The sequence below is a fragment of the Rhynchophorus ferrugineus genome, unplaced genomic scaffold, assembly GCF_030347505.1.
Source record: "Rhynchophorus ferrugineus isolate W39M unplaced genomic scaffold, kcgeb_rfMv2 rfM10, whole genome shotgun sequence".
In the NCBI taxonomy this organism is placed as follows: domain Eukaryota; kingdom Metazoa; phylum Arthropoda; class Insecta; order Coleoptera; family Curculionidae; genus Rhynchophorus; species Rhynchophorus ferrugineus.
Window position 1 is genome coordinate 31,155,569 of NW_027472589.1, and position 24,540 is coordinate 31,180,108.

The following is a 24,540-nucleotide window of genomic DNA, read 5'->3' on the forward strand; positions in this document are numbered from 1 at the left end:
TGCATGTTCTTCTTGTAGAATATTTTCATTGCTTAATACTTGGTTTTGTGTTATTCATTCCTCATTGCTTAAACCATTTCTCGATTTCATTCAGATGACTTGTACTTGGAAATTAAAGTAAATTAAAAGATTTTAAACCTCTTTGTGTTAGTGGTTAGTTAACAATGATTAATAACAATATAATAAAAAAGTCAGACCGGAGACTTTTCGACCCGATACGTTAAACACACAGATCCGTAATTAATTTCGCATTCCGTACGTGCGAACCGTTTGTCAATCGTAATGTAACCGACCGATCGATTTCGAAACGGCGAAAGATCGGTTCGGAACCGCGATTTCAAGTAGCACGCGACACTTTAATGGTTACTGTTTGTTATCGTTTTTTTTTTGCGCCGCTTCGGCTCGTTCTAATCTAGCCCAATGTCAATGTGGGAACTAGTACGGGCCGCACGGCATCGAAAACAATACGATTTCGTGTAATTGTTGTAAATGTTCGGTCAGGCCGCGGTGCGCGGAGGGGCGCGGGGCGCGTCCGAACACTGTACCTGAGGGCGGGGAGGGGCGAGGGACGCTGTCGTTTTCCCACGGATGACCCTTGCTTAATACTCGCCTTGGACGAGATTAGCAGTCCAAGACAATTGTTATAGTTTCGTTTAGAAAAAAAAATTGCGCTCGAAATGGGTTAATAAAATTCAGAAATACGATAAAACTTATTGTAATTGTTCGCAAAGTTCGTTGGTTTCTTACGGTTGTAGGTTTTGGAGCAAGGATTCGTTCGTATTTCGATGTGGAATGAGTACTGCGAGATTCTACTAATATTCAACTAACTATAGTCTATGCAATAAAGCAGTGAACTCGCGTCATGTAAATTTATTTTTTGATTTGATGTATAACAAAAATAATGATGCAAACAAAATAATGTCATTCAATATAATATATTTTATGTTTAATGTATATATTTTCAAATTAATTAACTACAGTTAATTATACAGTGACAACAGTAGTCCAATCTATCTTTGAGTGAGAATTTTAAACACGTTTTTTTTATATAGTGGTATCCTCTGGATTTACCTTTATTAGAGAACATAGTATTCTTTTTATGTTTAGTTCTGACTTCTTTCGTTGCTGCGTTTCTTTGTCAAGTCATTTTAATATCACTGGTACTATTTATTTACATTTTCTTCATATAATTAGATTTAGTCACTGCATTCTCTCTAAGCAAAACAGTTAGTATTCATTATCTCCTCATACATTCTAAGCAAATGCTTGTGTATATTCTGAACAATTGCACATATATTTATGCATATAAGTCCTTCACACTTTACAACACAATTTTCTACAATTATCCTAAATTAATTATATACTCACCTTTAGTTGTTTCCACAATTGTCAGCATTGAATCATAATCCCACATCCAGAATGTTTCATTCAGTCACTGTCGCCTTCTGAGTCACTATTCTGAGTTATCGTTTGCCAATTTCATGCCTATATATATATATATATATATATATATATATATATATATATATATATATATATATATATATATATATTTCGTATGGAATGAATGATTCGTATTTCGATGTGGAATAAATACTACGAGATTCGACTAATACTCTAACTAACTATAGTCTCTACAATAAAACAGTGAAATTTATTGTAACATTACAGTGCATCTAATATACTTTCGAATCAATTAACTACAATTAATTATACAGCCACGATAGTTTATAGGTTATAGTTTCCAAACCACATATGAAGCAGAGTTCTAAACACGCTTTTTATGTGGTGATATCCTCCGGAGGCTTGATCCACCCAATTGTATATCCAAGTAATATATTTTATTTTTATTAGAGAATGTATTTTTCTTTTTATATTTAGTCCTGGCTTCTTTCGTTGCTGCGTTTTTCTGTCAAGACATTTTAATATCACTGTTATTATTTATTTACATTTTCTTCATATAATTAGATTTAGTCACTGCATTCGTCTCTCTAAGCAAAACAGTGTGTATTCATTATCTCCTCATACATTCTAAGCAAATGCTTGTGTATATTCTGAACAATTACACATATATTTATACATATAAGTCCTTCACACTTTACAACACAGTTTTTCTACAATTATCCTAAATTAATTATATACTCACCTTTAGTTGTTTCCACAATTGTCAGCATTGAATCATAATCCCACATCCAGAATGTTTCATTCAGTCACTGTCGCATTCTGAGTCACTATTCTGAGTTAGCGTTTGCCAATTTCATGCATATATATATATATATATATATATATATATATATATATATATATATATATATATATTTCGTATAGAATGAATGATTCGTATTTCGATGTAGAATGAATACTACGAGATTCGACTAATATTCTAACTAACTATAGTCTATACAATAAAACAGTGAAATTTATTGTAACATTACAGTGTATCTAATATACTTTCAAATCAATTAACTACAATTAATTATACAGCCACAATAGTTTATAGGTTATAGTTTCCAAACCACATATGAAGCAGATTTCTAAACACGCTTTTTATGTAGTGATATCCTCCGGGGGCTTGATCCACCTAATTGTATATCCAAGTAATACATTTTATTTTTATTAGAGAATGTATTTTTCTTTTTATACTCAGTTCTGGCTTCTTTCGATGTTGCGTTTTTTTGTCAGGTCATTTTAATATCACTCTTACTATTTATTTTGCCATATTTATATTGCCAATAACTAAGGCAATTGAAGCAGTAAATTGAAATATAACCAAAATGTATAAATAGAAAAGGCGTTGTCATTGAAGAAAACATAAAAAGAAATGATATTCCTTTTTCCTAAAGGTGCCATTCGTTTATTAGGTAGGACGATTCTCGACAGTTTTTGTTACTCTGTCCCTCCGTATGCACATATGCTACGTATGTTACGTAAGCATCTAAAGGAAATAAAATAGAGGTTCGGTTTGTTTTAATTTTTATTTTTCAAAGGAACCAATTTTAGGAACGTTTATTAGCGTCTACAAATTTTCATCTTCATTTATCTTTACATAAGATTTTCATCAATCTAGCTACTCAAGACCCGATTTGCCACAGGAATACTTTTGATAACAAATATCGCTTCTAGATTCTATTTTTTGGCTATAATATATATATATATATATATATATATATATATATATATATTTCGTATAGAATGAATGATTCGTATTTCGATGTAGAATGAATACTACGAGATTCGACTAATATTCTAACTAACTATAGTCTATACAATAAAACGGTGAAATTTATTTTAACATTACAGTGTATCTAATATACTTTCAAATCAATTAACTACAATTAATTATACAGCCACAATAGTTTATAGGTTATAGTTTCCAAACCACATATGAAGCAGATTTCTAAACACGCTTTTTATGTAGTGATATCCTCCGGGGGCTTGATCCACCTAATTGTATATCCAAGTAATACATTTTATTTTTATTAGAGAATGTATTTTTCTTTTTATATTCAGTTCTGGCTTCTTTCGATGTTGCATTTTTTTGTCAGGTCATTTTAATATCACTCTTACTATTTATTTTGCCATATTTATATTGCCAATAACTAAAGCAATTGAAGCAGTAAATTGAAATATAACCAAAATGTATAAATAGAAAAGGCGTTGTCATTGAAGAAAACATAAAAAGAAATGATATTCCTTTTTCCTAAAGGTGCCATTCGTTTATTAGGTAGGACGATTCTCGACAGTTTTTGTTACTCTGTCCCTCCGTATGCACATATGCTACGTATGTTACGTAAGCATCTAAAGGAAATAAAATAGAGGTTCGGTTTGTTTTAATTTTTATTTTTCAAAGGAACCAATTTTAGGAACGTTTATTAGCGTCTACAAATTTTCATCTTCATTTATCTTTACATAAGATTTTCATCAATCTAGCTACTCAAGACCCGATTTGCCACAGGAATACTTTTGATAACAAATATCGCTTCTAGATTCTATTTTTTGGCTATAATATATATATATATATATATATATATATATATATATATATATATATATTCTATACTAAACTAATATATTCCTACGTGTTGTCCAATAGTTCTATGTTTCCACGTTGCTGTGATTTAGCAACCTTATTTTATATTTTACTAGCAACCCGCCCCGGCTTCGCACGGGTGCAATGCTGATACTAAATTAAATACACTACAGAAAAAATATGAACGTTGTATATAAAAACATAGCGGCCCGCTCCGACTTTGCACGGGCATAAAATATATATGCCTATGTCACTCAATGAAAACATGATTAAAATCGATCCAGTATTTTTGGTTCATTCATTACTGCCCTTGGCCTGCACGCATTAAATTTGGAGTAAAACAATTCCTCTTCCCCTATACTTACTATGAAGATTTCCTGCTATCTTTGGAATATCTAAATTCATACAATTTTTATTACATTACACATTTTTAAACGCAAATTTTAAATTTGTAATATCTCCGAAAATATTTGTTTAATTTACATGCTGTAAGGAACCATATTGATCTATATTAATTGCACACTGTATTTAAGGTACTTAATTCGATAAGGATTAATGCCGTATTGCTTAAAATAGCTTCGTAAATAAGCCATTTTCTCACGTAAAAAGTAAACAATAAAAATGGTTAATGTGGGTTATCCCTAAAAGATAAACATATACCTTCGCGGACTTTTTTGTAGACCTTTTTATGGTGTACAATACTGTAGTACATTAATTTGATCTAACTCGTAGGGTTAGGCAGCGTTTTTGCTAATTGCTAAATAGGCCTAAAAAAATAGGTTAATTTACGACATCACGTTAGAAATTTATTAGTATATTATGCATGTATTATACATATAAACCTTCCTCTTGAATCACTCTATCTATTGAAAAAAACCGCATCAAAATCTGTTGCTTAGTTTTAAAGATTTAAACGCACATAGGGATATAGGGACAGAAAAGGCGACTTTGTTTTATACTATGTAGTGATATCATCGTGCAGCTATTCGTTAATTACGTAGTAATAACCATTGGTAATTAATCGTAGAATATTTTTTTGGCTGCGTTGGATTACTAGATGGATTGATGTTTTAGTGCAACCCCATATTTGAGCCCCATAGGTTCATTGGTCTTATAATTCACTGATAAACCCATCTCTTTGCCTTCGTTTCAAGTAAAAGACATCTTCTGACTAACCAGAACAGTTGCTGGACGTCTTGAAAATATGGCCAAAGTTTCTTCTGTTTCAATATTCGAAATACGGCCATGTTTTTGTGAAGTTTTTTTATGAACCTACACTCTTGTTTTCGATGCAAGATATTTAGAACAACAAAATCGTCCTATGAACGCATCTCGGTTTGATGGACAGCAAGAACCGTAAGGAATAGTCTCAAATGGAGCCTCAACTTCCATATTTAAAGACTGTCGTACAAATGAAGGTGCAAAGGTATAATCTTAATCTTGCGGTTTTTTATGATCTTACTTAAGAACTAACAAGACCCCCTCCACCCTTCTTGTGGTATTTTTTGATGGAACAACAAAATACTACCAACATTATCGAACATTACTCAACAACCCGAACGCTTTTATAACTTGAAAAAGTTCCAAAAGAAAGGGAAATGATTATCATACCTACGCCACGAGAACGTGAAGCGAATGTAAATCTTATCTGCGAAATCGATTTTATATTATCGCGTGTTTTATAAGAAAATATTACCAAGCATTAATCTATTACTGTTAACATCCTGTTCGATTTGTCTTATTTATGCAAAATGTTGACTTTCAATCTTTAAACTGAACCTGAAAAAACGCACCATACGGATATACATAAATATTAAATATTCCGTATCAGTTGCGAAATATCGATTGACTTTTTGCACAGCCAACTACGACGTGATAACCGGCGAACGTCTAGACGATTCGGTATTTGTTAAAATCCTCGGTTGTACGGAGATTTTTCTTCAGTTGGATGGTCTAAAGTGTACATTAAAAATTACCGTAATGGCATACAGTAAACATAATATAATTTCCATTTTGCACATGTGCATTTTCCTTTATTTGAATTAACAGTCTAAGGGAATGAGTATCAAGTGCAACACTACAGTAACTACTACAAAGGCAAGCGCATATACTTTGTTTTGCAACTGGTCTTGAACATTTTAGTCTAATATATCTTTATTTGTATATCACTCCGTGACCCATGAAAATAATCAAACAATCAAACCCATGTTAAAATAGTAAAGGAAGTTTTATAAGTATAAAATATTTTAAATGAAATACTAATTATGTGTTGTATACTAAAGTGTTGTAATTGTGTTGACCAAATAAACAGAAATTGGTAAACATTTAGAAATAATAAGTCATATTTACATAGAGAAATATTGAAACATATTTACATTATATTGAAACATTTTTACAAAAGATCCATAAACCATATATATCTTCTGAAGTATTTTCATCTTATTCATGTATACACTTTTATAAAAATATATTCCTTTTGTCTTGCTTGTTTCATTCCTCCACCTTGAGGGTAGTAGTCATTAGATTATTAGTGTGTCGTGAATGATTAATGTTATATGCTTTGTTTATTCTAATCAGGTCAACTCTTATTAGTAAATTTGGTCTTCACTACCCTTGGATCCTGAAACATCCTATATAATTTTTTCTATTATTCTAATTTAACTATCTGCAGCTTTCTTTCAAGAAATTCTAGCAACACTTCACCTATAAAAGAAAAATTACATCATCACCAAAAAATTTCTAATTATATGAAAATAGAACTTGTTTAACATTATAGTAAAGATAAGAATGAAAAATGGTCAGATTTGTATATGTTTATGCTTATAAATTTCTGATATTATAGATACTTGAAAATATTAACGAAAGATAGAAGATTCCTAAAGGAAAGGTCATGAATTTTGATGTAGTTAACAGAAAGTAATTGCCAGTACCCTGAAAACAGTGTCAGAGGCATAATGTGTACACACATTCATGTTATCTGCCTCTCCAAGAAAAGAAGCGGATGCATAACAGCCAAAACTGTTGAAAATTATTATAACATTTTCATTATTAATGAATCCTCGACAACAAAAACCATAATGTTGCGTATTTTGTTAACCAACTAGCCAGCGATCAACAAGAAAATAATTCTATGAACTTCTATGTGAATATTTTAACAAAAGTTAAAAAAATACGTAAACTATTCATCATTAATTAAGAAAAACTGAAAGTCCCAATGATTAAACATATAGTGGGATAGATATTTATGCTTGTTATATTGCTATTCAAAAGCCAATTGCTGAGATAATATAAGAACATAATAAATAAGTACATAATGGAAACAATAATAAGTTTAGAATCATATGAAAATAAGATATCAAATTCGGTAATTTTCATAATATTTAATAATTTTAATCTATGTGTAATATAACATAATGGTTTTTGAGTAGATAGGTCTCGACAGGAGAGTTCCACATCTTGCTTCGTAAAACACCTTATTATCTTGCTACACTTTATGCTGTTAATCGACTTATATGTCTCTTTTTTTGTCAAAAATATTTAAAATAACGAATAGTCTAAATAATTTGAATATGCTACTTATAATTCAATTGTGCAGATCACTTGTTGATAGATAATATATAAAATAATATATATGAGATATATATTATAAATAATATGAGATAATATCTATATATTATCTCAATATAAATAATTTTAGTTATTTATCTGCTTTGGGCAGTTATATACAGTAAAATAAATAATAAATATAATAACTACATCTTATATTTACACTATTTATATAAATCTTAAGTAAAAGCATATATAAGTATGGCCCTTTTTCATTCTAGTCTTCAACCAAGTTCTATTTTCATAAGTAATCCCTTTGTTCTATAGTAATCTACAAAATTAGGGTCACTTAAATTATAAAACTTTATACACGTATACGTATTTTCGTATTTTTGCTGTTCATTTTCCCTATTAGTTATTAAATAATTACATATTAGTTATTAAGAAATAATGTAAACATAAACCTAAAAATTGAATATAAAAAAATTAACCGACTTCAAAAAATAAATAAAGAACTCGCTAAAAATTAAAAAAGAATTAAACTTAGATTTTTAACACAAAAAAAACGTTTTAAAATAAAATGTGTACATAATAATTTGAAGTTGGTGCCGAGCAATAAATTAAATTGGTTTTGTTTGTTATTTAATTTTGTGTATATAACACAACAATGTATTATTTTGTTTGAACCAAACTAGAACAAAAAACTTGCCGCCATCCCCGACAATAGAAGCCGCGATCTTCGCGTGTGAGCACAACGTTCTAATCCTTACACCATACAAACAGTTGCCTGGTTTGTTTCCATGACTTAATGTATGCTGATGTCTAACGTAATCCTGTAGAGATTAGCGTAACGCTACAACGTAAACAAGATCGGCGACAGTGCTAAAACTGGCACGCACAACTTGGCCTAACTCAATAAATGTTAATTAAAAGTAAAAAACCATACATTTTAATTGTTATTTACCGCAAATATGAGAACGCCGTGAATGTGATGAGATATCATTAATTGGAATCGTTTTTTCGCGTTCTGTAACCGGATTTATTTTACTGGGTATTCCGAATAAGTTCTGGATTAATTTTAAAAATATTAAAACAATAGATACATTTTTTTTTGCTTTAAAAATGCTTTTATTAAGAAGAAATGGTAAAATAGTATGTTAATCAAAATATTTTCCAACATTTTTACAATTTTTACCATAAGCCGGCTCGGTTGGCGCAGTGGTAAAGGCGACAGTAAAGGTCTTCCTACTGTTGTGATAGTCGCGGGTTCGAATCCTGCTGGGACATGGTCGTAAATTTATATTTGGTAAGAACATAACAAGTTATCATTAGGCAAGAGTGCAAAATCAGACTTGGTAAGACCGGAAGTCTTCTGGAATGATTTGTTAGTTAGTCTCTGACCGATATCGACCGAGATATATACCGAAGATCATGGTTAGGAGCCTACGTTAAACAGTAGGTCCAGTTCAGATAAAGTCTAGTTGGTAAAAAGGAAACTTTAAAATATGATAAAACGAAATTAGCGTTTAGAACCTCAAGTGAACCAAAGTGTTTCTAAAAGTGTTTAATAAACTAAAGAAATGTCAAAACCATGGAACACAACATTTGTGTATTTAATAGTAGTTTATACTGATATGTCGTATTTTCCACTACGAGAGACCAAACAAATTCCAGGAATACTTTGTATCACTCATGTTACTTTTGTCAGTATTTTTAACTACTGAACACATGAAATTATATTTGCAAATAACACAAATTCACTTAATGAATCGACAGATAGCGCGTGAACTTATCAGCTTATAACATTAGGTGCTTACATGTATTTTGATCTTCGATATGTATTGGTAAAAATGTGGAAAAGGATCAATATCAACCACAGCTAAATAACCTAACCAGCCGGTTCGGTGGCGCAGTGGTAAAGGCGAAGGACGATCCACCTACTGTTGCGATAGTCGCGGGTTAGAATCCTGCTGGGGCATGGTCGTGAATCTATGTTTGTGATTGTCCTAGGCAAGAGTGTAATATCCGATAAGGAAAATGATCCCAGTTGTGCCAGTAACCAGGCTGGGGAAGACCCGATGTCTTCTAGGATGATCTCCAAAGTTGGTCACTCGCCAGTTGGTAAGCTTAATGCCGAGGACCGTGGTTCGGAGCCCACGTTAAACTGTAGGTCCAGTCCAGATAAACCGCTGGTTGGTACAATGAGACTTTGAAAATATATTTTAAAATAACCTAACCTAACTATATTATTCGATGATTTTAACATTTCTGTCCACAAAAGCTATCTGTTTTTCATTAAGTATTATTGATTTTTAAGTATATACAAACGCTAATCATTATATTTTCTACGTTCAACACTGTTGTTGAATGAATGGAGAGTTGAATTGAATAAATATACATCCTAAGTCCAAACACTTCTGGAAAAACATGGAGATGCCGTTTCGTCAAATCCCAAGATATTAGATGACTGTAATAAACAATCAAAAAAATATTTTCTTATTATAATAACATACTATAGAGAGATTATTAAAAATATATTTATTTTAAAAATAAAAGTGGGATTACCCGGATTTTACTGGAAATAAAAACACAAAATTTTAAAACTTGTCAAAAAGTCAAAGACCAATCAGAAGCGCTACGAAACAATGACGTCATCTCCTGTTTCCTAACCGGAAATTCAAAAAATCAATATAAAACTTAAGATATGTGGCAAAAAAAATTAATAAGTGCAGATAATTACTCTAAAGAGTACTAAATAATAGAATAATAACTGTGATAATAGTACTATTGAAACCACGTGGTCCTTGTAAAAATATTCACTTTGCATAGTAGACAGTAATTACAACACAAAAATAAGTTTAAAAAAAGGTTTAAATAAAACTAATGATGGATATTTCATGTTCTTAAACTTCTAGCAGCTCCGAGAAGAAGAGCGTTGAGACGTAGAATTATCATAAAGTAGTTTTTCAAAAATAATCATGTATAGGACGCCAAAATTTTATTGTAAAATAATTGTGAAATTATGTTAATATTTAGAATTATTTAGTTAATGTTTAAATGTATAAAATATAACAACAAGGATAATAAAATAAAAACTTTTATATATCTCATTAATATTCCCTTAATTACGGAAAAGCAAATTATATGGATATTATATAGGCGATATAAAATAAATAAAAGTTTCGCGACTCCCTGGTAAACATCTAAAACTGTAAAAACGATCAAATCTAACTTAATGGAATACCTGCTGGTTTAATTGTAGCACCAAACCCCAATAAAACTGTGCAATATGTTTGCTTTTTTTCATGTCCAAACATAAATACTTTCGCTGCATGAAAAAAAATAATATATTAGTAATAGACACAATTTAATACCAATATAAGGAATTAAAGCAGTCGATAATGTGTACCCCAAACTTTATAACATAATAAAATTTACAATATTATTGCTTTTGGAGTCTTACACTAATATAGTTGTAAATGAATTTTAGAAATTGGATCAAAGACAGTGCGGCGAGATGAACTTTTTGTTAAAGTATGAATAATGTAACAAACATGGATACACATAAATATAAATAAAACATATACAAAAAATAAGGGTTAATAATAAAGCATAAGGGTTAATGGGTAACTATATATACTCATATATAATTAATATCATATTGTATGAGTTGTAATTAAAATATATTTTCTAGCTTCCAACTCTAGTAAAATATTTGACTATTTACCACTGTAACTTTTCTTTGATATTCAAAATGTTTTGAACGAATTACATAATGAATGAAATGAATTACAACAGCAAATACAAAATAAAAGAAAACAAAACAGAGAAAGTCTAATGCTAATTCAAAATATGTACCTGAAAGTGGTAATTTGAATTTTGGTCAGAGGGATAGGTGAGTCGAACCCATATTAGATATTTATTGAGTTTTTGCCCAGATAATTGTTCCTAACAATCGCAATAACAATATATGGGGTTTAAAAGGTTCCGTTCACTATTTTCTCCACTTTAGTGATATTAAATTCAATTGAAGACGTTGATTTCTATCCATAGAGGCCAAACAAATTCCATGAATAAACTGTATCAGTTATATTATTTTTGTCAATATTTTTAACCACTGAACACATGAAATTATATTTGCAAATAACATAAATTCACTTAAGATGAATCGGTAGATACTATAAAACTTAAGGTATATGGTAAAAAATTAATAAGTCCAGGTAATAACAAAACTAAAGGGTACCAAAGTATAAAATAATAACTGGCAGAATAGTACTATTGAAACCAAGTGGTCCTTATAAAAATATTCATTTTAAATAGTTGACAGTCATTACAATTTAAGGTTTAAGGTTTAAGTAAAACATTTAATGATGGATGTTTACTGTTTTTAAACTTCTAGCACCTCTGAGAAGAAGAGCGCTGTAACGTAGAATTGTCATAAAGTAGTTTTTCAAAAATAATCATCTAACTTATTGTCGATTTTGGTTCCAATTATTTAAAAGAGCGATGGTTTTCCAAAAAATTTTAATAAAAACATATATGATAAATATTATAATGTTAATAAATAAAAAATAACAAGGTCCACAACATTAAATGCCCACAAAAAGCCCTTTAAAATTTAAATAAGAGTTTTACAATATTTCAAAATTAAGTCAATAAACCATTTTAAAATAGTTCTCAAATTATATTTAATATTTGGAATTATTTGCAATACAGTAAATGTATAAAATATGAAAATATAACAAGGATAATAAAATAAAAACTTTTATGTATCTCATTAAAGTTTCCTTATTTACGGATAATCAAATTACACGGATATTATATAGGCGACATAAAATAAATAAAAGTTTCGCGACTCCCTGGTAAACATCTAAAACTCTAAAAACGATCAAATATATCTTAAAGAAATACCTGCCGGTTTAATTATAGCACCAAAACCCAATAAAATGCAGTATGCTATGCAGTATGTTTGCTTTTTTTATTGTCCAAACATAATTACTTTCGCTGGATATTCTAGAACAGAAAAATCAAAGGATTTGATAAAAAGTAACGAAAAGAAGAAATATTCTGATAACAAACACAATTTAATATCCATGTAATGGATTAAAGCAGTCGGTAATGTGTATCCCAAACTTTAGGACATAATAAAATTTACAATACTATTGCTTTTGGAGTAATATAGTTATTCATTTACACTAATATAGTTGTAAATGAATTTTACAAATTGGATCAAAGACGGTACGGTGCGAAGAGCTATTTTTTTAAGTTGAACACAATAAAGGCTATTGCGGGCTTGGTGGCGCAGTGGTAAAGGCGATGGGACGGTCCTCCTACTGTTGCGATAGACACAGGTTCGAATCCTTCTGGGACATGGTCGTAAATTTATGTTTGTAATTGTCTAATATTTGTGAATGTTCTAGGCAAGAGTGTAAAATCCGACAAGAAAAATGACCCCAGTCACGACAGTAACCAGGCTGGGTAAGACCGGATGTCTTCTGGGATGATTTCTAAAGTTGGTCACTCGCCAGTCGGTAGGCTTAATGCTGAGGACCGTGGTTCGGAGCCCACGTTAAACTGTAGGTCCAGTCCATAGTTGGTAAAAGGAGACTTTAAAATATGTATAAAAGAATAAAGGCTATTATTGAAATTAGTACAGTAAATATTATATTAATTCAGACGATTTCGGTTATCATAATTGTCCCTTTTTATATATGACTTAAGAGCATTTGATTTATTTTATGCAGTTTTCCAACATTGCAGTGTGTTTATATTATATATAGTTTCCTTTACATTAGAATGTAATTTGGTAGACAATACTGATATTCATCATAAAAAAATTAAAAGATATAAAGTTATTTAAGGGTTTGGTCCAATAAAGTTATAAAGTTAGTAAAGTCCAACAATAAAGTTGCATAAAAAAATTATTTGAAAAAAAATAACATGGAGTAGAATAAATGAAATAAAGTTAAGTGCTCTTAATCATAACTATGTAATTAAGTGCTGATTATGATATTTTATAATTACAAAATGAAATAGAAAGAAGGTCATTGCTTGTGTTGCTTCAACAGATTTTGAAATTCTTTTTTTCAATATTTTTTGTGAGCAAATAAAATTGAAATTGAGTTCTGCATGATTTTGCTTGTAAATTTGGTGGTGGCGCACTCATGATAAAATATAAAATTATTTATGAAATTCCATTTTATGTACTAGTAATATTTTCCTCAACGATTACTGAAACTACGAGTTTAACTTCATCAATCACACACATGGTAAAAAAAGAACGACATTAGAACAAGTCAATCATGGAAAATGTTTGTATATAGACGGTTAACATCCTAACCTTATTAGCTTGCTCAATTCTAACTTTCTAAAAACTGTTCACTAGCTTCTTTTCGTATCCTGTCTTTTGAAGATGTTCCAAAACTGTGTTACGATCGATATTTAGTTCCACAGCGATGTCAAGAAATTCAATCATTAGCCGGTCTACTGGGTGAAAAAGTAATCTATGTTTTTAACAATAAATACAAAATGATATTGCAGAATGATAGAAGTTTGATACAAGTGAAATATAGAGAGAGATGAAACTCCTTTATTAAAGAAATCTCCTTAAATTTTCCTTTGCTTTGAAAGCAGAACCGCTTATTGGTCAAAAATTTACATAAAGACAACAAAAATAGTCCTGTTTAATTAACTTTTTACCAGTCAACAAATACAATAAATGTAATTGAAGTGTACTAAATAGTATACTAAATATTTTTTTAAGGTAATTTTGAAAAAACTCCTTTATTAAAGTAATTTCTTTAAATTTTCCTTTACTTTAAAGCAGAACCGCTTATTGGTCAAAAATTTACATAAAGACAACAAAAATAGTCCTGTTTAATTAACTTTTTACCAGTCAACAAATACAATAAATGTAATTGAAGTGTACTAAATAGTATACTAAATACTTCTTTAAGGTAATTTTGAAAAGATCTTATATAATGGAGGTCTCGTTTTTTAATAATACTTATTTACAAAAAATGAATTAAAACCTTATTATATCCTCGTTTGCGCTATCTTGAACTGTGATGTGACTTTTAAATTCGTAAAACAAACATTCTTTAATATTCGCACAGTATGTACAAAATATTGAGCTCGACCTATTATATAGCATATAAAGAATGAATAAAACTGGTAGCTATAAATATTGTTTTGAATAATAGTTGATCATTAAATTTGGAGAAACGTGTAGAATTGTTAAATTGCGGTTAATAGTAACCTTTTTCCATAAATAATGCCTATTCTATCCGAAATATACAAATACATTTCACATACTGTCTTCCTACCGTCGTGTATATTATAGAAGTATATCATCGATACATTTTTGTGGAAAGTGTGCCATTATAATGTAAAGTGTTGAACGGCATTCATTCTAATTAAAGATAAATATAGACTTTATAAGAACCAAGATTTAGAATAAAATCTTAACATAGATATCCAGAGGTTCCCGAATAAAGTGTTTTGCGAATTATCGAATAACAAACTGATTCAGGCAATATACCTTTAGAACCCATAACGAGTGTGATTCGAAGTATTAGTGCGAATAGTCTTTAAGACTGTTGCCAAACAGTTAAATGTGTGCGATGACAGTTTAGTATGTAGGCTCAAACGCCTACACCATACGAACTACTTAATAGACACATAGAGTGAGATTTAATAATCTCTAGAATAAGCTAGAAGAGTCTTTAGAATAAGTTAGAACGGTTCTAGAATAAGATTTAGTTTATAAGTTGCACAGTAAATCACTTACTGAAGCGATCTTTCACATGTCAGGTTCGTAATATTATATAAATGAAATTATATAATTATACTTATTGCCCACGGGCTGATTTTTGAAAGGATTAATAAAAAAAATAAGATCTTTTACCCAGGAAATCACGTAATAAAGTAATTTGCCCACTGAGAAGAATCAGTCAAACATCTAAAGGTAATAATGTAAAAGATATATCACTGATTATGTATAAACTATATAAGAAACAATACCAAAGACAAAGGAAGAATGAGAACGATTCAAAATCACTGCAGTTTCCTTACTAGAATCTAGAAAACAGTACACTGATAATTATAAATATATTAAGGTAACTAAGACAGTCCGGTTTTCTTGAATAAAAACACACGATTCTAATTTGTATTTGAAAGACGAGCTGAACCGGAGACTGACCCACATTTTCACGGTGGAAGATCTCGAAAATGCCGCTAATTTGTTTTCATTTTCAGGCCTACGGAAGCATGAATCCTGAACACGTAATACGACGACTGCGGGAACGGCAGGGGAGAGAGGAAAAAAACGTAAACAATAGCTTAGAATCGCGACCGGGTTCGAACACTCTCCGAGGACGAAAATCTCGAACTTTTAACGCTACGGCTTGTTGGGTTTTTTCATTAAATTAGACCGATTCTGAATAGAAACAGTGACAGGATGGTTGGGTGTGATTTTGTTTGAATGAGCAAATTGTTTCTACACATGCTATGTGACGATCTGTCATTCGTTGCTACTTATGTTACGAAATAATCTTTGCAGGTTGTATGTTATTGACAGGATATCAATTAATATTCATTTGTGTTATTTTTACTATTCGTTGTGGAAAGTAGCAAAAAAGCTTAGGAGATCCCAGCAGCCTAACCAACCTATTAAAACAAACGAAAATAATTGGGCGAGAAACAATAAAGAGAAGGCCGAAATTTTCTCAAAACACTTAAAAAATGTTTTTAAACCTTTCCAGTCTCAGCTACATAAAGATGAGGAAAATAAGATTACTAGCTTTCTAGATTCGCCATTTCAAATGGATTTACGCTTAGTAACTTGGGATGGATCTTGATGCAAAACTTTTCTGGTACAGACATGTAAAAAAGAAATGGAAAGAACTGGAGTTCAAATACAGAAAAATGTATTGGTATATTGGAAGTAGATCACATCGTCAGTACATAATAAACTGCTATCATGCAAACAAGTTTTGAACCCCCTATGAACATACGTAATTCATTTATGGAGATATCGCGAAAACGAATATAAAGTCACTTCAAGTTTTCGTGAATAAAGTCCTGAGAAATATTATAGATACTACAGGACAGATTACTTACACCGAGACTTTCATTCAATGACAACTTACCAATTGTCACTCAGGAAATCTACATAATCTCAGTGAGACAGGAGGAGATTCTCATGTTAATATCGAAGTATTACCACTCTTGTAGTTAGGCGTAACTAATAGCAAACAGTAATGTTAACACATAATTATTATTACACCAGAGACCATTTTCTGATCTCTTTCAGAATGTTTGGATATGGACACAATGTTCATGAACTCATAGTTGGCAAATTTAACGATAAATCTAATTTAATAATAAAAATTTACTTGGAAAACATCGCCCAAGAGAATTGTTTATTTATAAGCGAATATAAACAAAATAACACTCCCCTATCTAGGTGTGTTTGTCATAGGAACAGAACTGGCCAAATTCCTTACTTTAATTAAGATATAAATGATAAAACTTTAGAGTCCCTTGTTGGATGTTGACCAATTTGATTTTATCGTTTAGGAACCTGACTAACTCTATCCCATTATAGATATCTTTGGATGGTCAGTATCCCCATTCCATAAAAAACATGCCTTCCAAGATTTTGTATTACTCACCTCTCATCTGTTGTTTGTGGTTACATACTTTCTGGTCACCAACTCATTTTATAACCAAGCTAGTAACATAATAGCAATATACCTCCATTTATTTCACATGACAGTTTAAAAATCTGTCATCACAAATCGCAATACGTCACAGCATTCATTTGATGACATGTGGAGTGAATATGATACATCAGTATCATCAAATACAAAATACAAATACAAAATCAAATACATCAATATGTATTCCTCAATTATAAAATTATAATTAACATCAAATTACGTGTTTTAAAAAATAACTAAAATACAAGTACCAAACATATATTTCTATTTCAGTTACGTATTTTAATTATAAATAATTCAAATACCGCCCAACCCTACATAAGAAAGAGGGAAATATGTCCAATTTTACCTTATTTATTTTAAAAAATACTAACATTATTTGTAGATACTAATTAAAGGAAAATACAGTGGTACCTTAGGGATAATTTAAAATGTCCTTCAATAAGAGTTTTCAAAAATGAATAAACTTGAAATTAAGTATTAATCATTTGGTAACTAGAACACTAATTTTAAAGATGCATTTCTAAAATTACTGAAAAGTTGTTCTAAGATAAATTGTCCGAGTGAACATATTAAAGCAATACGATTATCTTTTTGATCAAACCTGCCACATGAAATTGTCGTGTCTATTAATAATTGGCACAATATATATTATTCAAAATATGTTATATCAATTCCTGTACTTTTTTCCACTTCTCTAGCAATATTAACAACTTAACAGCCATCCAACCAGCGATGTAATTTTCGCATTTCTTCACCATTGCAGCTAAGCCATGCGGCATTAATATGAACAAGTGGCAATCAGAAGGTCGAGCAGCAACAGTGTATGTTTTACATCCTTTTCAATGTGTGGACAAGCCTTGCCACACAAGAAAATAACTTTGCTTCTATTACTCCAAATTGCTTGTTATTTTTGCAGAATTATGTCATCCAATTTGCTCAATTAACCTCGGTAAACATCTGCAGTTGCAGTTTTGTTCGGCCTTAACAGCTTGTAAGGCTCATTTTATACAGACCGATACTCTATGGCCTTGAAAGTCCATTATCCATTTTCCCTCCTTTCTTATCGAATTTAAACGTCTAGAAACAGTTAATTCATGAACCTCTAATCTTTCTGAAGATTCTTTAAGAGTTTCAGCTGGATTTTCGTCCAATAAGTCCTACAGATAATTGTTTTCGAACTTTCTTAGTCGTCTAGGCCGTTCTTTGCAATTAGGATAAAAATCAAAGCTTCTAAATGGTTGATACCAAAACCAACAATTGAGAGATCAGCGAGCAACATCATTATAAGTTTTTAAAAGTATTTAGTAATCTTCGCTAGTAGATTTGTTCAATTCAAACAACAAAAGTAAGGATTAAACTACATTTTACATTACAAAAGTATGATGAGTAATGATTAACGTCTGTAAATACTGACTAATTCAATAATGTATATCGCGGATCAAAACACATTCACTAACTTAATTTGTCAAACGATCACTCGATTAATAAGTTCTTTCATTAAACAAAATATTATTCGTACATTTAATGAAACTAAAAACAACGCTTGAAAATCTCATTACGTTTGGCACGAGGCAGAAAGAACATTTTATCCTGCCAATATAATTTAAGCAAATTACCTGCATTTACTGTACAATAAAAAACCAATTATATCATAACACGGCACTGCGGCAACATTTCATCGCCTAGCAGTTTTGAATAACAAGTTTTGTTATTTGCGAACTTTTTTTCAGACCAATCGCTACAGGTCCACTATTATTTTAATGGTTTATTTCTTACGGTCCAGACCCAGAGGTGACGAGAATAGCCGCGCCACATAAAAACCGAAAACATGCAAATGTTTTCATATTATACCGGGGTAACATCATAGTTTTCCCTATAAAAGAATAATAGTTATTATGAATTTTTTTTATTAATTTTTTTTTTTCAGTAAAACTAGGTACTTAGTACGTTGGAAGACCAACGTTTCCACTGCCAAGATAGATATGTCAATTATCCAAAACATCTATATTATATACGCTTAGTACAATCTTAATTATAAATTAATTAATTACTACGTTTCATTTGTACTTGGATTAATTCACAAGCAAGACGAGTGCGAGAAAATACATCAATATGTATTCCTCAATTATAAAATTATAATAACTTATAGCTATAGTTTACACCAAAGATATACACTTTATATAAGTTCGTATGGTTTTGTTCGCTTCAATCTCCTGACATACTGTGCGCTGTCCAGCAGTTGTATTGCTTCCATGTCAGTATGATTTAGTAATCTTCTTTCGTACTTCAAGACGAAATCTTGGATAACTTCGCAAATCCATTTGATTTCTAGGTCATCGTGCAGTTCTCTGTTGGTTACGTAGACAACGTTGTATGACTAGTTGATTCGAATTTTTAGTGCAACCACATAATTGCACCCCATAGGCCCAAATTGACTTTATAATTGTATTATAGATCAACCTCTTTCATTTTAGATCAAGTTGAGAGTATCTTCCGACTAAATAGTAGAGTTGTTTTATTTTCGTTCTAATGTGTTTTGCTTTTTGTCTAACGTGATGTTTCCAATTTAATCTACCGTCAAGATGGATTCCAAGGTATTTAGCTGATTCTGCTTGAGGAATCAGGCATATATTGAGTGATATAATTAAGTTTTTATTATATCGCCGTAATGCAAAATTAACGTGGACAGATTTGAAGCTATTAAGTTAAATTTCCAAATCTTTCGTCCATCTGTAGATTTTGTTGACTGCCATTTGTACTTCTTCTATTGCCCTAGCCAGAGATATATCTTTTGCCATAATAATTGTGTCGTCAGAAAAGTTTCCAAGTAGTGTTTCTTTTGTTGTTGGAATGTCAGCAGTGTAGAGCAGATATAAGAGAGGTCCTAAGACCCTACCTTGTCGAACTCTAGCCGAAATAGTTTTAAATGTCGAGAACGCCATTTCGTGCGATACTCTAAATTTTCTTCCAAAAAGATATTACTCCAGCAATTAACAATAGTTGCGCGATAACAATTTTCTCGTTAGGACAGATTTGGAGCTATTAAGTTAAATTTTCAAATCTTTCGTCCATCTGTAGATTTTGTTGACTGCCACTTGTATTTTTTCTATTGCCCTAGCAAGAGATATATCTTTTGCCATAATAATTGTGTCGTCAGAAAAGTTTCCAAGTAGTGTTTCTTTTGTTGTTGGAATGCTGGCAGTGTAGAGCAGATATAGGAAAGGTCCTAAGACGCTAGCTTGTGGAACTCCAGTCGAAATAGTTTTAAATGTCGAAAAGGCCATTTCGTGCGATAAATTTTCTTCCAAAAAGATATTACTCCAGCAATTGACAATAGTTACGGGGTAACAATTTTCTCATCTTACAGATTAATCCCAAATGCCAAATCCTATCAAAAGCTTGTGAGACATCCAGAAATATTGCAGGGCAATATTTCTTTTCCTCAAACGCTTTTTCAATAGCCGCAGTTACTCTGTGCACTTGATCGATACTCTCGATTCAGTAATATTTATTTTTACCTTTTCATATATTTTGTTACAATTTTTACAATATTTTGCATATAAACTTTTCACTTAATACGTTAAACTTGACACTGCCATCCAATTCCTTAAACCATTTTTTGTTGTCATTAAAGGCATTACAGTATCAATATTGAGATAAATACTGTTCTCTGTTTCTAAATTTTGAGGAACACTACATATTCAATCTGTCAATGTTTTCGAAAACGGCAGTAGCAATCATAATTTTCAAGTTTGAAAACAAATATTCTTCCGCCCCATTTTTAAGGCGCAACACTTTACTTTGGTGGCATTCACCATCAATGTTATCTTAATAAACTATCTATTTAATATCTATATCTGTCTAATCTACTAATAATATAATGTCTAATAATCTTTATCTGTCTAATTATCTATCTAAAAAAAATATCTGTTATCTTAATAAGCTTCAAGCGTATGTTAATTAATATCACAGATTTCCAATTTATTTATTTTTAAAATGGTTATCTACGACAGAGAGTAGAAGAATGAATTATATTTATGCTGAAATCTAAAAATAAAAGTCGGTATTACTTCAAGCAGAATATCTTGATAACTGAGTTCCATTGATCCATATAAGTTTTAATATTTGCTTATACACGTATTATGTACGGATAATTTAAATTATCTTCCCAATAACCAATATATTTTGTGGATTTTTAATCGAGTTCATTTGTTTTAACATGCTCCTCTAATGACTAGTAAAGAGAAAATTTTAATCATCTTGTACAATATATTAGCACCAATAGCAACTCATAGTTAAACATTTTCAATTAATGAAACATAATAGACTATTTTACCAACATCTCCGGTAAAGATGTAGTGAAGAGGTCTAGTCTGAGGCATCGATTAACTTGCAAAAGGTCATTCGTAGTTAATGAAGTCAAGAAGAAGAGACCCTACTTAAAATTCATATCGTCCTCGACGCTATGAAAAACCTAATTGTTTGAGTACTGATTTTCTTTGTTTTTCGTGCCGGATGGTTCGAAATGGACCCCGCCAGCTGTGAATATGGAAAGCGCGGTCTTTAGAACTTCTTCTCTGTTACCTTGGGTGGTTGTTCTAAAGAGGATCGTCATTTTAAATAGCATTTCTTCGGGATGATTGAAAGAATCAAATTGATAATAGAAAAACGTGTAAAAGGTTCTATATTTACCTATTTTCGAATTCAAAATAAATTTATTCACATACATGTCCATTATATCTAGTTATTCTAGAACTAATGTACCCACTTCGACAGTACATATACAAAAAATTAAAACGATACAGAGAATATTAGCATGGCCCCTACACAAGCATGACACATAGAATACTATATATTAAAATATATCCTTTAGAGAACAGAAGTCCTTCAAAGATAAGCTAAAACTAACTCTAGTTTAAGCATTTCCTTTAAAAATTTCAATTATTCTAATGATAAACATAGAGAATAATATCATCGATTCTGGGATATTAAAAATAGACTAAACTGACCTATAACCCTGCGTTCATACCTAATAATAAAATAACTACATATACTCGACCAAATATTGATATTAATCTGTCTATGAAAAGGCTCCTCAAAAGTGAACTTAACTCACAAAGCGTTCGTAATTGTTCACTCAAATAAGGGAAGAAATGATGATAATTCATACCTAATAATAAAATAACTACATATACTCGACCAAATATTGATATTAATCTGTCTATGAAAAGGCTCCTCAAAAGTGAACTTAACTCACAAACCGTTCATATTTGTTCACTCAAATAAGGGAAGAAATGATGATAATTCATACCTAATAAAAAAATCATTACATATACTCGACCAAATATAGATATTAATCTGTCTATGAAAAGACTCCTCAAAAGTGAACTTAACTCAAAAAACCTTCATAAATTGTTCACTTAGACAAGGGAAGAAATGATGATAATTCCAAGAGAGATGATTACGTTGGATCTGCACTTACGAACTTAGTGCTGGAGCAACACTTTAACTATATTTTTCAACATTTTTAAAGCGCAAGATTTCATTCAGAAAGATAACTGCAAATTTTATGTAATTGTCACAGAGTTCATGAGCTCCCTCAATAACCTTTGTTCCGCATAACTCAATGGACAAAAAGAGACATGGTGTAGTATCATTAACAAACAAACAGTAACAAGAATATAACAAGCAAAATTATCCCTCAATAGCAAAAAAATTACAATTATTTTATCTATTTATTTAAAACTATTTCCTATGTTCAGGGAATTGGGGGCATTACCTTGCTTAATGTAAACAAGATAAGACTCAATATCCATTATATACATAAATATTGACCCATTTCGCTGCATAATAAAGTGTCCGTGCCAATCGTTTTGCTAATTATTAAGAAATGACTGTTAATATTCAATTGACATCAATAATAAGTATTAACAAAATTAGTTGATGATTGTTACTGATTTTCAGTAAACTTAAAAGTTAAACACCAAAATTTTTGACAAATACTCGTTAATTACATTGGAATCTGGACATTATATCTTAGATACCGAGTTAAATGTCATTTAATCATGTACTAGTGTAACAAAATTTGTGGTTATTTGTTGTGTTTATTGTGTTATAGTAACAATTAAATAACATAGATAATATTTGCTTTCATACTGTTATTAAGAAATGTTATGACTAATAATATAATAATATAAGTACACAATTTGAAATAATAAATATTTCATGATTTTATTAGATCCCTTTAAAAATTGTATTTCTTTTAAACAGTGCCATCAGACCTCTTGGTGGGTTATAATTACACCACTTAACTCCTATGTTGCTCAACATCGTTCGAAGGGATATGCTACATCCCTCAAAAACTTGAAAATCTCTAAGCGTTCTATGGATACTTTCCAGAATAACAGTTTGCTCTGAAATAATTTTATTAAATTATGTTAAGATGAAAAAAGCTAATCACTATTATTATGCATTTTATATATTTGATCTCTGATAAAACTAACATCAAGCTGATATTGATTCTTCACTCACTTCTTAAGAGGGCGATTCCTTTTCGATAAATACATGATAATATTTTTGATTTTTTAACCGATTTCGGAAAAGGAGGAGGTTTTAGGTTCGGCAGTATATACTTGTATATTTTTAAATGTATCTTCGTCGATTTCTCCGTCAATTGTGTACCAATGTATCTTTTCTGTACTTATGTACTATGTATCTATTCTCAGGCTTATTTCTCAAAAAGTAAATTACATAAAATGCAATTAAATATTTCAAATATATTTACCGAGTAAAAATTTCAGGTAGTTCATTCTTTGACATGATTTCCTCGAAACTTATTTTATGTACTTTAAGCCATTCTTTAATTGCAGCCTTTGTTGGTGCACTTGTTGGGATTTTCCCCACCAGTTTACTATATATATGGTAGATATGGTGCATTGTACGAAACAATAACTCATGGTTCCTCCAAGCACTTTAAAGCTGATTTTCAAACTACTGCAAAGACAAGTTATCGTTCATTTCTTCATGGTAGTCACCCTTGGACTTAGAGAAACACCATTCCTGTTTCCAGCCTGAATGACTATATGTCTGCGACTAATAAATGTTATGACTAATAATATCTAATCAATTGTTATACCAACATTTACCTTTCTCTATTAACTTTTGTTGTTTTAACACTATTTTTTATCATCTTGCAGTGCGAGTACACAATATGAAATAATAAATCTTTCAAGATTTTAT

The 24,540-nt window shown here is 30.6% G+C and overlaps 1 protein-coding gene and 1 non-coding gene across 4 annotated transcripts in view; both read left to right on the forward strand.

The window, feature by feature from the left end:
- The window catches only part of Kni (knirps), a 902,599-nt gene that overhangs the window by 837,110 nt on the left and 40,949 nt on the right, over positions 1–24,540 (forward strand). The window lies entirely within an intron of this gene.
- Positions 22,062–22,171, forward strand: LOC143204366 (U6 spliceosomal RNA). Its single transcript, XR_013007593.1, has one exon. It is a non-coding gene; the product is annotated as a U6 spliceosomal RNA (small nuclear RNA).